The following is a 9,543-nucleotide window of genomic DNA, read 5'->3' as shown; positions in this document are numbered from 1 at the left end:
TTCTCCCCAGCAGAAACCCAAAGATGCTTGCATCATTCTCTTCTCCCTATTTTTGTTCTCACAACAGCCCTGTGAGGTAGTTTTGGCTGACAATGTGCAATTGGGCCTGAACTGGCTCACCTTAATGTGATTTATAACTGCTAATGCTTTTCTCAAATCCTAGACCCTATTGTGAGTATGAAAGACAGGGCTATTCCCCACCCACCCACCCTTTGGGAAAGTGAATGTTAAGCACATCAGACTGCGTTGCTCTTGATGCTTTAATTTAATGGATGGAATGCCCTTCAGGAAGAGTGATCGGGAAGCGCAGAGCAAGAGACACAAAGAGAAAGAGAGAGAAGCAAAGCACAAGTGATTCTTCAGAGACAATCTCCATTCATTTCTTCTAAGGAAAGGGTGCATTTTAGGTGGGGGTGGGGGACAGAACCCCCATGTTTTAGACAACATTGCTTGGGGGCACCAGTATCTCTGGTTATTATAAGGTATAGAAAGTGCACTTTTAAAAATACCCTGCTTTTTTTTTGTTTGCTTCTTTTTGCAGTTCAAAGAATCATAGAGTTGGAAGATACCCCAGGGGCCATCAAGTCCAACCCCCTGCTGTGCAGGAATACACAATCAAAGGACTCCTGACAGACGGACATCCAGCCTCTGCTTTGGGTTAGTCTGCCAGTATCATACAGAAGGAAGGATCAGGATTGTCCGGCAAGTAGTGTAATCTAAAGAAATCGGGGAGATCAGGTGAGTGTAAAGGACTAAGATTCACATACTTGGATCTGGTTTTCTTAAATCTGGGACAGTGTAATAATTGGTGGGCCAGAGATTCATCTAAGCCAGCATTACACGGGCACAATCTATTAGACTTTTCTGGCTTGTTAAATCTGCAGTGTGACAAAGCGGAAGGCATAACATTAAACCTTTGTGCCAGGTGTGCCCTACGGAAGGGGTCATCACAACTTGGTTGTAACTTGACGGCATGTTCACATGATCAAAAGGCACATGACGGAGCTACAGCAAACCACCTCTGGTCATCTCCTGCCTTAAAAACCCTACGGGATTGTCCTATGTCAGCTGTGACTAGATGACATTTTCCATCATTCCCCCGTACATTTCTGGTCTGTCCCTACATAGCACACCTCAGCTTCCTTCAACACCACCTTCTTTGTTTTCATCCATTGTATTTTTCCTAAAACCAAATATGCCACTCTCAAATGACCCTGATTTTAAAGCTATGGTACAGAAAAACAATCTTTGGTTCATGTTTTGCGGGGGTGGCCAAATGTACGCGTACCCAGAATTAGCTAATTGTAGCCATTACACATCCAGAACAGAATGACAATAGAGATGCTAAAAATATTTGTGTCGGGGCTGTGAGAATGAGTTTAAATAAGGCGATCCCTCGAGATTGTCTACTTGGTTTCAGTGTTAATAGGCGCCAAAGCTAAAGTGCTATTTTCTAAGTCACATTTTGATCCAAATGGGATGGCAGGTCTTTAAAAAAAACCCACGCACACTTACCCCAGTTATTCTACTTGGCAACCTTGAAATAATTTTTTCTCTGTGGGATCTCCAGTAACCAGCACGGTGCAGTGATTAGACGGTTGGACGAGGTGCTGGGAGGCCCTGGTTCGAATCCCCCCTCTGCCATGGAACCTTGACTGGGTGAGCTCGGGCCAGCCACAAACTTAGAACCTAACCTATTTCACAGGTCCGTTAAGGGGGTAAAACAGAGGTGAAGAAAGCAATGCAAGCTGGTTTGGGTTTCCATTGCGGACAAGGCAGGGTATAAATGAAGTAAACAAATAAACACCGCCCCATACCTGTCACCGTTGAGCAGTTTTCCTGCAATATCAACTGGTCTGCCATAAGGGGGCAGCAGAGCCTAGATCCAGAGACTTGTCATTCAGGTGGTGGAAAATGTTGTCAAGTCATGGCTGACTTACGTAGGGTTTTCAACACAAAAGATGTGCAGAAGTAGTTTGCCGTTACCTGCCTCTGCATGGACTGAGAGAGTGCTGAGAGAACTGTGGCTGGCCGCTGGGCCACCCAGCATGTGGAGGAGTGTGGAATCGAACCTGGTTCTCCAGATTAGAGTCCACAGCTCTTCACTAAGACACCATGCTGGCCTGCCACAAGGGGGCAGCAGAGTCTAGAGCAAGAGACCCGCCCTTCTAGCCAGCCTCATTTGGTGCTGTACCTGGTTCCATTGGGTGCCTTGCTTAAAGCGGAGCTTTCTCTATTCTTGGGCCACAGCTAAACGGAAACTGCCGGAGGGATCGAATCAAGCAGCCTTTAGTGGCATCGCAGATGCAGCTTGACAAGCTGCTAACCTGGCAAGAATACGCTTGTCAGGATGGATTCCTCAATCTGCGGTAATCTGCAGATGGCCTAAAGCAGGGGTGTCCTACTCTGGCTCTCCAGACGTTCAATTGGCCATGCTGGCAGGGGCTGCTGTGAATCATAGTCCATGAGCATCTGGAGGGCCATCGTGGGACACCCCTGCTCATTCTTGAAGCTCACCAGGACACTCTTGGGCCAGTGGCTGTGTTTCAGTTGAACCTACTTTATGAGGTTGTGAGGATCAGACAGTTGTGAGGAACAGCAGTGGGAAGGAAGACAAGTAGAGTTACCATGGACTCCTCGAAAAAAGGGGGGGATGTTAAATGTTTGTGGGTTTTTTAAAAAAATTGTGTACTCTAGAATCCTTAATTGCACCTCATCTCCAGATGACAGAGATCAGATATCAGTATGGTGTGGTGGTTAAGAGCAGTGGACTCTAATCTGGAGAACTGGGTTTGATTCCCCACTCCTCCACACGAGCAGTGGGCTCTTATCTGGGGAACTGATTTGTTTCCCTGCTCCTCTGCATGAAGCCTCCTGGCCAGTCACAGTTCTCTCAGAACTCTCTCCCAAAGTGCTGTGGGGAAAGGACAGGAGGGAGTTTGTAAGCCGCTTTGAAACTCCTTATGGTTGAGAAAAGTGGGGTATAAATCCAAACTCTTTTTCTTCAAACTAATAGACATACAGATGTGCCTGTTGTGAGGAGAGAAAGGAAGGCGTTTGTAAGCTGCTTTGAGACTCCATACAGTTGAGAAAAGTGGGGTATAAATTCAACTTCTAAGGTGTTTGTAAGCTGCTTTGAGACTCCATACAGTTGAGAAAAGTGGGGTATAAATTCAGCTTCGAAGGCGTTTGTAAGCTGCTTTGAGACTCCATACAGTTGAGAAAAGTGGGATATAAATTCGACTTCTAAGGTGTTTGTAAGCTGCTTTGAGACTCCATACAGTTGAGAAAAGTGGGGTATAAATTCAGCTTCGAAGGCGTTTGTAAGCTGCTTTGAGACTCCATACAGTTGAGAAAAGTGGGGTATAAATCCAACTTCTTCCCCTGAGAAAAGGGATGCTTTGGAGGGTGGATTTTGTGGCCTTGTACCCAACTTAGGTCCTCATCCTCCCCAGGCTTCATTTCAAAATCTGCAGGGGTTTCCCAACATGGATCTGACAACCCTACCTTTCCATCTGCTTCTGATGGCCAGGGGACCCTGCAAACCCCAACTGGATGGCCTGAAACAGATACGCTGCCCTGGATGTAACCAATTATGCAAATAGTCCAAGCAAGTTCCTTGCAAAACAGTGACTGCTCCACTCTCTGCAGGAGTTACTCTAGCGAGCAAAAGTGTGGCTTTGTTCCCCGACGCATCCGCAGGGCAGGAAAGCGGGAGAAACCTGACCTGATGATTGTTGACATTTCACTTGCCAGGCTAATAAGAGGAGTAAAATGCCAGGATGGATTTCATCAGCGCATGTGGCAAGTCCACCCCCCCCCCCCCAAGGGGAAGTCTGGGATTCCATTTGGAACCAGAATTTTCTACCCTATCCTAACAGCTAATGTTACAGATGATGCTGTTAATATGGCTTTGCACTATATCCTACAGCATCTTGAATCACCAAAGACCTATGCAAGGGTCCTCTTTGTTGACTTTAGTTCAGCATTCAATACTATCAGACCGGACATTCTTCTAACCAAACTAAATCAGCTAGCAGTACCTGAGCATATTTGTAAGTGGATCACAAGCTTCCTAACAGATAGGAAACAGCAGGTGAAGCTAGGAAAAATTACATCAGACACCTGTAAAATGAGCAATAGGCCCCCCCCCCAAGGCTGTGTAATTTCACCCACTTTCTCTCTGTATACCAATGACTGCATCTCAAATGATCCATCTGTTAAAATACTGAAATTTGCAGATGATACAACAGTGATTGATCTCCTTCGAGACAACGATGAAACCAGCGACAGACGGGAGGTTGGAACAACTAGCCTCATGGTGCCACTCGAACAATCTAGAACTGAACACAATTTTTTAAAACCGTGAGAAATGGTGGTAGATTTCAGGAGAAACCCTCCCATCCTACCTTCCTCTCACAATACTAGACAAATACAGTATCAACAGTAGAGACCTTTAAATTTCTAGGCTCCCCATATCTCATGACCTGAAATGGACACCTAATATCAAAAATGTCTATTAAAAAAGCAACAACAAAGAAGAATGTTCTTCTGCTTCACACTCCAGGAAGTCAAACTGCCCAAGGAGCTGCTGCTGATACAAGCTCCTACAGAGGAATCATTGAGTCTGTCATCTGCACCTCTATAACTGTGTGGTTTGGTTCTGCAACCCAACAAGATCGACACAGATCCCCAGAGAATAATCAGAACTTCGGCAGAAAACAATTGCTGCTAACTCTGTGCCTCCATTGAGGACCTGCATACTGAACTGGTCCAAGAAAGGGCTGTGAAAACATCTACAGACCCCTCGCATCCTGGACATAAACTGTTTCTTTAACCTACCCTTCTAAACGCCGCTACAGAGCACTGCACACCCAAGGACAACTAGACATAAGAATAGTTTTTTTCCGAATGCCATCATCACTCTGTTAAACAAATAATTCCCTCTCGATAATGTCAAACCATTTATTATATATTTATTATATAATTACTGCACTATTTTTTTTCATCATTCCTATTACCCATCTCTCCCACTATGACTGTATGACTATAGCCTGTGCTGACATTCTCATTTTATTTTATGATTTTACATTTTATGTTCTTTATTACTATTGATTGTTTCCTGATTGCTTACTAGACCTATATGACAATCATTAAGTGCTGTACCTTATGATTCTTGACAAATGTATTTTCTTTATGTACACTGAGAGCATATGCACCGGAGACAAATTCCTTGTGTGTCCAATCACACTTGGCCAATAAAGATTCTATTCTATTCTATTCTATTCTACAGAGCCAGCATGGTGTAGTGGTTAACAGCAGGTGCACTCTAATCTGGAGAACCGGGTTTGATTCCCTCCTCTGCCACATGAGTAGTGGAGGCTTATTTGGTGAACCAGATTAGCTTGTGCACTCCAGCACATGCCAGCTGGGTGACTTCTGACTAGTCACAATTCTTTGGACTCTCTCAGCCCCACCCACCTCACAGGGTGTGGGGGGAAGGGAAAGGAGATTGTAGGGCCCCCTTGGATCTCCTTACAGGAGAGAAAGATAAGAGTCCACAGCTCATGTGGAGGAGTGGGGAATCAAACCCAGTTCTCCAGATTATAGTCCACCTGCTCTTAACCATGAGACCATGCTGGGGGCAGGAGAAATCTGGCTGGCCGTTCCTGGTCTCCATGAGGAGATTGAAGATGGGGCCATACCCACTTGCCAGCATTCAACTTCACCCCTGTCCTAAATGGGGTGGGGGTACAGCTGTAGGGGGGGGCGCCTAAGGTGAGCCCTGGGTGCCATTTTAAGTCACTACACCCCTGCTCAGATAGCAGGTGGTTGGGAAGGTGAACTGGAGGGTGAAGGGAAAATTTAAGCCCAACTCATTCACTTGAACCCGAGAGACTTGATTTGAGCATGCCAAGTCAGCCTTAGCGAGGCTTAAGATGTGCACATGTAATCCAGGTGTTGTTTTTAAGTTGAATGTGCAGCTGTTGTTCTGCATACTTGTGGCTCCCTCTGGTGGCAGCTTGAGGGGACGATATTTAACTTGTCTCAAAGCATAAACTGAGTTGGAAAGAAAAAAACTTTATCCTTGGGGCATTGGGCAATGCATACACAAACACGCACAAAAAAAACCCGTTCCTTGCTGCATATTTACATTGGATGCAAGTGTGCATTTCACTACACAGAAATCAATGGGAATATTTCTGCATTTATTTTGGGCCCCACCAAACATTTATTATTTATTTATTTATTTATTTATTTTTCAAACTTATATACCGCCCAATCCCCGAAGGGCTCTGGGCGGTGAACAACATAAAATTCAAATACAAATAAACATAAAATCAAATACAATAATCTCTCAATAATATAAATTAAGATGCAGCAATTAATATGTAACAATGCCCGTTAAAATCCTTCTTAAACCCTCCCAAGAGGAGAGAAGAAAGGGTGGGTTCTATAGATGATAATGAACCCAAATTTCCATGGGGATGAAAGAGAGAGGGGGGGCACTTTCAGCGGCTGGACACTCCAAAGGCCCGGCAGAACAACTCCGTCTTACAGGCCCTGCGGAAATCACCAAGATCCCGCAAGGCCCGGACTATCATATGTAGCATTCTGTTGTAAGGAGGAGAGTTTGGATTTATACCCTGCCATTATTTCCTGCAAGGAGTTTCAAAGCGACTGACAAACGCCTTTCCTTCTTCTCCCCACAACAGACACTTTGTGAGGCAGGTGGGGCTGAGGGAGTACAGACAGAACTGTGACTGACCCAAGATCACCCAGCAGGCTTCATGTGGAGGAGCAGTTGAACAAATCCAGTTCTCCGGATAAGCATCCACTGCTCATGAAGAAGAGTGGGGAATCACACCCAGTTTCCAGATTAGAGTCGACCGCTCTTAGCCACTACACCACACTGGTATCTAATCTCTAGTCTAGAGAGGAGGTGCAATTAAGGATTCTAGCATCCGCAAATTAAAAAAAAACCCATAAGCACTTAACACGCACACCCTTCCTCCAAGGAGTCCATGCCCCCAGAGGTGGGATCCAGCAGGTTCTCACAGGTTCCCGAGAGTGGGTTACTAATTATTTGTGTGTGCCGAGAGGGGGTTACTAATTGGTGATTTTGCCACATGATTTTTGCCTTAGTTACGCCCCTCCTCTCAGCAGTAGTGCGCAGAACTTGAAGCAGTCTAGCAGGAGGTGCACTGGTGTGCGTGGCAGCCTGCGCCTGCGTGCATTTGTTTCCCGCGCAAGGACCGGCGCAGTGGCTGCGTCCTTGCCACAGCCTCTCCCAGGAATGCCCCGCCCAGGAATGCCCGGCCACGCCCCCGTCGTGCCCCGCCCAGCCTCATTGGCGCTATGCCATTGTTTGAATCCCACCACCATGGGAACCTGTTACTAAAATTTTTGGATCCCACCACTGCATGCCCCCCTCCCACTGCTGATCCTCACAACTGTCTGATCCTCACACCCTCATAAAGTAGAGATAAATAAATTGTGGCACAGTCAAGGAATGGAACGGGGGTGGGAGAATCTGTGTCTTCACTACCTTGTGGCATTTTGCAGATGTTTCAGGTTCACCATTGCTGAACAATTGCCTAGAGACTCCCGTTGATAAAAATGCTGGGGAAGTGACTGACCCGTGTCAGACCCCACAGATAGTTGCTGCATGGGATAATTAGGATGCCCAGTAAGCACAGCATATGGGGACGGCTTTGGGGCAATTCTTTTTGGCATTTGCATGGTGGCTTTGTTCTTTTGCTTACATAATCACATGCGCTGACCTTGGCCGTGTAGAGATGTGTGTTACGATTTGGGGGAGTCTAAGCACCAGTCATCCTAAATTGTAAATTTAGCATTTAAAGATGGAATGGTATTTGGAAAAATTCTGTGCGGGGTGTGAGTGGTTTTTGTGATTTGTTTTTGGGCAAGGGACAAAATAAACGAAGGTCTCGTTGAAGGCTTTCACGGCCGGATTCAACTGGTTGTGGTGGGTTTTCCGGGCTGTGTGGCCGTGGTCTGGTGGATCTTGTTCCTGACGTTTCGCCTGCAGCTGTGGCTGGCATGTTCAGAGGTGTATCACAGAGGGAAGTCTGTTACACACTTCCCTCTGAAAATGCCAGCCACAGATGCAGGTGAAACACTAGGAACAAGATCCACCAGACCACGGCCACACAGCCCGGAAAACCCACCACAACCAGCTAAATGAAGGTCATTGCTGGCAACATAATGCAAGGCCTCGGAGCATCTTATTGACTGTTATTAAAGTTGCCAGCTCTGGTTGTGGAATACCTAGAGATTTGTGGGTTGGAGCCAGAGGAGGGCGGGGTTTGTGGAGGGGAGGGGCTTCAATAGGGTATGATGCCATAGAGTCCACCTTCCAAAGTGACCATCTTCTCCAGGTAAACTGATCTCTGCCCCCTGGAGAGCAATTAGTGGGAGATCTCCAGTGTTATAACAGTGATGCTATTTTATGCCACAAAACTCTGTCCCATCCATTTCATTGTCACCAGCGTGGTGTAGTGGTTAAGAGCAGGTGCACTGTAATGTGGAGAACCGGGTTTGATTCCCCACTCCTCTACCTGAGTGGCAGAGGCTTATCTAGTGAACCAGATTAGCTTGTGCACTCCAACACATGCCAAGCTGGGTGACCTTGGGCTAGTCACAGTTCTTCGGAGCACTCTCAGCCCCATACACTTCACAGGGTGTTTGTTGTGGGATGGGGGGGAGGGAAAGTGTGGGGTGGGGGGGAGGGAAAGTGTAAGCCCCTTTGAGTCTCCTTACAGGAGAGAAAGGGGGGATATAAATTCAACTCTTCTTCTCCTCCTCCTCATCCTCCTCCTCTAAAACAGCATCACTTATAACCTGTTGTAAACTAGTGAATAGAGTTATTTGGCACAGTGTTGATTTATTCTGGATATGTGTGTACCAGCCCCACATTTATATTTGACCACCTGGAGGGTGGCAACCCTAACTATTATAAAGAACAGAAAGAGTTACGTCCGCTACAGAATACCAAGATTTCATCTCAGCCTGGGACAGCCACACATTCCAGTCAGGGCTACGATGCCATGTTCTAAGCACAGTGTGGGATGGGTGGCCACCACAAACCATGACAGCCACCATCAGGCAATGGAAAGTTGATGGGAATTAGGAACACTCCCCAAATTCCCCAGTCCACGGTCACGCAGCCCAGAAAATCGACAGGAGGCAGTTGATTCCAGTCACGAAAGCCTTCAACAGCACACCACACTCCTCTCTACACATTCCCCAAAACCTACGAAACAACAGCCCCAAAAAAAAGTGTTTTCCTGCCAGAAATCCAACGGGCCTTGCTGCAGCTGGGTGCAGGACCTTTGCTTCTTAGGAAAGGAGGGTGTCAAACCTTCACTGCCCCCTTTCCACCTCCTTCCTTGCTTCACTATATATAACCCGCATCTCCTAAAACATCCTGTAACTCTAAACCTGCGATCATATTTTTATGGGTGACTCGAGTGCAGAGGGCGGGCCTTCTCTGCTGGACCAGTCAGGCTAACCACCCTG

This window comes from Sphaerodactylus townsendi, linkage group LG16 (genome assembly GCF_021028975.2).
Source record: "Sphaerodactylus townsendi isolate TG3544 linkage group LG16, MPM_Stown_v2.3, whole genome shotgun sequence".
Taxonomy (NCBI): domain Eukaryota; kingdom Metazoa; phylum Chordata; class Lepidosauria; order Squamata; family Sphaerodactylidae; genus Sphaerodactylus; species Sphaerodactylus townsendi.
This window is presented reverse-complemented; position numbering follows the sequence as displayed.